Raw genomic sequence first — 7,670 nt, forward strand, 5'->3', positions numbered from 1 at the left:
GAGAGAGAGAGAGAGAGAGAGAGAGAGAGAGAGAGAGAGAGAGAGAGGGAGGAGGGGGAGAGCATAAAGTTGGGTGGGTAGGGAGATGGGAAGGCTCTGGAAGGAGTTTGGAGAAGGAAAACATGAGCAACGTATATTGTATAAAAATGTTTAAAAAAAAAAAGAAAAATAGGTGTTCCATGTTGGTGTGGAGAGTGGTTAGGAAGATGGCTCAGAGGTTAAGAGCACTTGCTTGCCTTTCAGAGAATACAAATTCAGTTCCCACCACCTACCTACACTGGGCCACCCACACCACTTACAAGTGAGCAACTTTAGGGAATTTGACACCATTTTCTAATTTCCACAGGCATTGCTACACATACGGTATGTGTAAACTCACACCTGTGCATACATAGACACACACAGAGAGATGCACACACACACACATACATACAAGCACACATGCACACACATATACACAGACACACAGACACGTGCACTGTGTTGAAGGGATGGCTCAACAGTTAAAAGCATTGGCTGATCCTAAAGAAAACCCAACTTCAGCTCCTAGGACACATGTCAAGCAGCTAAAAACCTCTTACAACTCCTCTTGTAACTTGTACTAGGATTCTGATGCTTCTTGTGGCATCTGAAGCAGCTATATATGCACATACATATAGAAACATACACAAACAAAAATTGAAGGTTAAAATTAAATAAAATTTAAATCTCCCACGAGAGCTCACACAAACTACAGGTATGACTGTGAATGTGGACATGGAACACATGGGAAAGGATTTGGAGGTTCAAAATAATTTTCAAAAATTAGAGTGACTGGCAATCCTACTACTGGGTATATATTATCTGAAAAAAATTAACAGTCTTCACACCCATGCTGGGTATACAACTTTTGGCAATAATAAAATTAATGTTTTTTACATTCATGCTGAGTATAAAACTTTTTGCAATAATCAAGCTATAAACATAGCCAAGGTGTTCATCAACTGATCAATCAAATAAAAATGTGCCACGAGTACCCAAATGATATTATTTGAGCATAAAGAATAAAGTTGAAATCCTACCAGTTATGGTGACGTACTAGAAGACAGTATGTTAAGTGAATTAAACCAGGGGAGAGAGAAATATTCAAGGTATCATTGTTTGGATGTGAAAGCTGTTAATGAGTTATATAGAAGAGAAGAGAAGAAAGGAGATCAGAGAGGGAGCAGAGCAGGCTCTTAAAACAACAGGGGAGTTCTGACGCTCTGCAATAGGACAACTTCAGTCTAAAACAATGTACTCATTCAAATTAATGGCAGAAATGGCAATACTACAGGCTATGGAGATGCCAGTTATGTTCCTTCGATCATCATACACTAGATATACCTGATGAATTATACATAGTACCAGACCGCCCATAAGTAAGGACAAATATTATGTCTATTAAATAAAATCTAATGCCCCTGCTACTCCCAGCCTGCCTTTTATTACATCTATGACATTCCATGTACCTAAATGGGTGATGGAAAAACAGGAGAGAAGAGGAGGGGTGTTTAAGCAGGAGCCTGCACCTGCCTGTGATCACATTGGTTTACGATTACTTTACACATTGAAGCATTGTGGCATTCTTGGTTTTAGAAAATGTCTCTGCCTCATCGGTGGCTTCAGCAGGCTTTCACGGCCCTAGTGCATGCTGAAAGCTACACTCTGCTTCTTCAAAACATGATCCAAGTTAGTTTTGTCTTTGCTTGTCTTTGTAGATGTTACTCAGAGAAACTTTGCTTGTCCTTAATCTCACATTCCTTAAATGTTAACTGGCAAGTGACCATGGTGAGACACAGCACCCCACACAGTGAGTAACAGAAGCAGAGTCTCTGCTTACAGACAAATAGCAGAAACTATGGAAGCCTGGGCTGGAAAGGCTCAGGAAAGCTGTAGGCACAGAGTGCTGTGAGAGGGTTGAGGGTGGTGACTTCTGTGTGTGGTGCTCCTACATAGCTGGGTGTGGAACCCTAAGAGGCAGGGCCCTTTGGATTTCAACCCAGAATACTGTGGCTCTTCTGGCTACAGTTTTAATGTGAGGCTTGCTTCTGGGGAGAGATAACTGAGCCCACTGTTGTGATTGGCTTCTCATCACAGAATGCTGTTCTCTTCACATCCTTTTGTGTGTTCAAAGGCCCCAGGGACCTGGTTTAGCAGCCCCATAACACTGTGTCACAACCTTTTTCATCTGTCTTCCATTTTTCTCATAAAGTTTATAACTAGCCCAGACAAGAGCGTAGCATTTTTTAGCATGTAAAGCCCTGACATCCATGCACCCACCCCCAATTCTGTACCTGACATCTTTAGTTTTGTGGCTCAGAAGCACCATCTTCCCCTATTTACTCTAGTTCTCATAAAAGAAACCACAAAACAGTCAAAGGCCTTTTGTTATTGTAAAGTGAAGACAGAGAAAACGAAAAGTAAAACAAACCCCCAAACTAAACAAGTGCGAAGATCAATAACTCATCACAGGAAAACACCCCCAATTTACTGGGATTGATCATCCTTCTGGAGCCTCGATGGCCTTTCCCCTAAATGGACTCTGTCCCAGAAGCTCAGTGTTGCTTGCACGTGGCTTTATTTCACTTAAATAACAAAGGATGTGTTATTTTATGTGTGCGTTCTTTTATTTAATATTATACTGATGAGTCTCATCTAAATTATCCCACATCCAAGCAGCTTGTTCCCTCATTCTGTGCTGGGGACTCTCCCTTTGTCTGAGTATACCACAATGCATTCCCACCCTCTATAAATGTCTGTAGACATCTGGGTTGTTTCTGAACTTGGGCCGTTACAAATAACGCTTTAATTAACATTCGTTTACTACATGTCTCTTGAGGCAGATGTGATGTGTTTCTCTTGGACATATGCCTACCGGAAGTGGAGTTCCTGGGTCTTAGGAAAGGTTTACTTCTAAATTTAGTAGTGATTGCCAAACTCCTTTCTAAAGACACTGTGTTAATTCTCAACCCCCTCAAAGTTTATCACCCTCTTAAAAACCAGTTTTTCTTTATTTGATGTTCTTTCACTGCTTATAATTTATACTGTGGAAATTGTCAATTGTAGGCTCACATTTTAAGAGTTACAAAGAAATTCTCAAACTAACTGTAGCTTTTTTAAAAAATTAAATTAACTAGAGAAGTGTAATATATGTGTAATATATTATGTGTATATAATATGTGTAACACATCCTCCCTCAAATTCATGTACACTCTTTTTTTTCTAGCACACACACATATGTGTGTGTACATACATGTCTTATTCAGATGGCTGTGTTGAGATTCCCATGGGTGCAGCCTTCCCTGAATCCTTTTATCTTGTCTGTAGATAGCTTAAATTCAAGGAGAGAATATTCTAGGAGCTGTCTATGACTTTGTGTATATGCTGGTTAGATTTTCTAAGCTGGATTTTATTTTATTATAGTTGTTTTTCACATAGCTGAGAGTACCTGTGAGAAATAATGTTAAGGATATTTTGTGTATTTAACAATGGGGCATTTTGCTCTGTGAGACTGCTCATTTTGATCTGACAAAGTTCTCATGGTCTCAGATGATGCAATTGTCTGCTCTTCCACTTTCATTCATACAATACTGATAAACATGTGGTTTTGTTTGCCTTTTTGCATTCTTTTTCTCATCTGCCTTTTGTTTCTTCTCCTACAGGAGAAACCCAAACTGTGGGGGAAACAACTATAAGTCTCTCTTTTCTAGATTTCTCCCTTGCATTTTTTGTTGTTATGCAGTTATGTCTGCTATGTAAAATTAATACATTTTTGAAGATAGTTGGTCTTAGAACCTGTGGTGGTTTGAAAATGCTTGGTCCATGGAGAAAGAAGTTAGAGAAATAACACACTTTACAATAGGCACAAAGTATGTAAAATATCTTCGTGTAACTATAACAAAGCAAGTAAAAGATCTGTATGATAAGAATTTCAAGTCTCTGAAGAAAGAAATTGAGGAAGACATTAGAAGATAGAAAGATCTTCCATGCTCATGGTTAGCTAGGATTAACATAGTGAAAATGACCATCTTACCAAAAGCAACTTACAGATTCAATGCAATCCCCATCAAAATTGTAGCATAATATTTTATAGACCTTGAAAGAGCAATTCTAAGTTTCATTTGGAAGACAAAACAAAACAAAAACAAAAAACAAAAAAACAGGATAGCCAAAATATTCTTGAAAAATAACAGAACTTTGAGAGGAACCACCATCCCTGACTTCAAGCTGTACTACAGAGCAATAGTGATAAAAACTACATGGTACTGATTTTAAAAAGAACAGACAGGTCGATCAATGGAATCTAATCAAAGACCCAGAAATAAACCCTCAGACATTATGGACACTTGCTTTATTGAGAAAGAAGCCAAAATCATACAACAGAAAAAAGAATCTTCAACAAATGGTTCTAGTCTAACTGGATGTTTACATGTAGAAGAATGAAAATAGATCCATGTTTCCCACCCTGCACAAAACTCAAGTCCAAGTGCATCAAGGAGATCAACATAAAGCCAGATACACTAAATCTTATAGAAGAGAAAGTGGGAAATACCCTTGAATGCATTGGTACAGGAGACAATTTCCTAAGATCAATAATTGATAAATGGGACCTAATGAAACTACAAAGCTTCTGTAAGGCAAAGGATACTTTCAAAAGGACAAATAGGCAGCCTACAGACTGGGAAAGGATCGTCACCAACCCTACATCTGACAGAGGGCTAATATCCAAATGTTACAAAGAACTCAAGAAGTTAGACACCAACAACCCAAATAACTCAATTAAAAATGGGGAATCAAGCTAAACAGACAATCCTCAACAGAGGAATCCGTAGTAACAGAGACACACTTAAAGACATGTTCAAAATCCTTAGTAATCAGGAAAATGCAAATCAAAACAACTCTGAGGTTCCATTTTACACTCATCAGAATGGTTAAGATAAAAACCTCAAGAGATAACACTTACTGGAGAGAATATGGAGCAAAGGGAATAGTTCTTCCTTGCTTTTGAGAGTGCAAACTTGTATAACCACTGCGGAAATCAATTTGGTGGCTTCTCAGAAAACTAGGAATAGTTCTACCTCAAGATTGAGCTATACCACTCTTTGACATATACTCAAAAGATGTTCTAATATTCCACAAAGATAGTTGCTCAACTATGTTCATATCAGCTTTGTTCACAATAACCATAAACTAGAAAGAACCTACATGTCCCACAACTGAAGAATGAATTTTTAAAAATATGTTATGTTTACACAAATATTGCTCAGCTATTAAAAACAAGAACATCATGAATTTTTCAGGCAAATGGATGGCACTTGAGATATCATCCTGAGTAAAGGAACCCAATCCCAAAATGCATGGTATGTACTCACTTATAAGTGGACATTAGTCATAAAATATTGGTACCATGCTACACTCCACAGACCCAAAGAAGCTAAACAAGAAGGAAGGCCCAAGCAAGGATGATTGAATCTCACTTAGGAGGGAGAAAAATAATCATAAGAGGCAGATGAAGAAAGAAAACTGGGATGGAGGGGAAATGGGGATGGAAATGGGGGGTGGGGCTTCAGGATCAGGTATGGGGGATGTTCAGGAGAGACGGCTAGATGGTCATAAAAATGAATGTAAATCTGCAACTAACAGGGATGAAGAGGTGGAGGGCATCTACAGTACAAGACAGTGGGATAAGGGAAGTGGCGAAGAATCAATGGGGTGACCTTACCTGTGACTCACTACACAGGAGATATGGAAACTGAAGTGGCCACCTCCTGTAGCCAGGCAGGAACCATAGTGAAGTGACAGTAACCCCCCAAAAGCTTTCAATCCAAAATTTGTCCTGTCTATAAGAAATGTAGGTACAGGGGATGGGGCAGAGACTGACAGAATGGCCAAGCAGTAACTGGCCTAACTTGAGACCCATCTCATGGGTAAGCACCAAACCCTGACACTATTAATGATAGTCTGTTATGCTTTCAGACAGGAGTATGTTGTCCTCTGAGAGCTGAGGAGCATGCTGCTTCACTCAGGTGCTGACTCAGACAGATATAGACAACCACAGCCAAACAGTGTATGGAGATAAGGGACTATTATAGAAGAATGGGGGAAGGATTGTGGGCCTCAAAGGGGATAGAAACTCAGCAGAAAGACTATCAGAGTCAACTAACTTGGACCCTTAGGGTTCTCAGAAGTCTGAACCACCAGCCAAAGAACATACATGGGCTGCATCTAAGCCTCCCCACACATAATATATGTATCAGATATGCAGATTGGTCTTCATGTATGTCTTGAATAATAGGAATGAGGGCTATTCCAAAAGCTGTACACTGTAAGTGGGATATGTTCTTTTAGTTGGGTTGCTTTGTCTCGGTGAGAGAGGAAGTACCTAGCCTTGTGCAGACTTGAAGAGCTAGGGAGGTGGGATACACAGGGGTAGTCCATCTCCTCAGAGGAGAAGGGGAAGGGAGATGGGGAAATGGTTGTAGGAGGTAATGACTAGAGGGTGGGCGGTGAGCGGGATATAAAGTGAATAGTAAATAAATACATTAATTAAATTAAATATTTTAAAAAAACAATTAAAAAGAAAATGCTTGGCCTATAGGGAGTGGCACTGTTGGGAGGTATGGCCTTTTTGGAGAAGTATGTTACTTTGGGAGTGGACTTGGAAACCCTTCTCCTAGCTGCTTACAAGCCAGTCTTCTCCTGTTTTCCTTTTGGAATAAGATGTAGAACCTTCAGCTTCTCTAGCACTGTGTCTACCTGGATGCTGCCATGTTTCCCACCTTGATGATAATGGACTGAACCTGTGAACCTGTAAGCCAGGCCCAATTTAAATGCTGTCTTTTATAAAAGTTGTCTTGGTGTCTCTTCACAGCAATGGAGTCCCTAATTAAGACAATACTCATTCAATTAAGAGCAGTTAATATGGTTTTACTGCAAAGGATATCTAATAATATAGTGACCATTTAACTGAGCTGAAATATATGCACACTTTAGATTTTATTTTCATATCAGAATAAGACCTTGCAAAGAAACCATCCGCAAAACAAAGAAGCTACTTAGAAGGATCTGATTCTTGTTGGTTTATGACATAATTGACTACAATAAGTTCAGACTACAATTTTCTCTGTCGTTCTTAAAAGTCAGACAAATCAACAGATATGCACTGCATATAAAATGCTATGAAGAGACTCAATATTCTAAGCATGACTTCCTGCAATACAAAGGAAATGGTAAAATGAAGTTATTAGTCAGGCCTGATGTACAAATAACCTACAAGTCCCATCTCTCTCTCCTTACCCAAGGAAAAAAAAACAATCGAATATTCTAGGGACAGGAGCAAAGATTGAAACTTGGTCTTAAGAGTATAGGATATTTTACATTTTCTTCAGAACAAGACAATGGACAATGACAAGTGCCAAAGAAGCTGGGATATAATTATAAATGCATATATTCTCCAAAAAGATAGAAAACCTTCAGCATATAGATATATAGCCTTAAATGTTTATATTATGAAAATATTGTATACATTCAAAAATAAAAATATCTATGGGTAGTTAACTAACCTTTGGAACTAATATCAGAATATGTGTCATAAAAGCTGATTTCAATGTTTGAAAGGTCAACTAGGCCACGAGCTGTAGGAATAAAGT

This window comes from Grammomys surdaster, unplaced genomic scaffold (assembly GCF_004785775.1).
Source record: "Grammomys surdaster isolate TR1022 unplaced genomic scaffold, NIH_TR_1.0 67, whole genome shotgun sequence".
NCBI classification, from domain to species: domain Eukaryota; kingdom Metazoa; phylum Chordata; class Mammalia; order Rodentia; family Muridae; genus Grammomys; species Grammomys surdaster.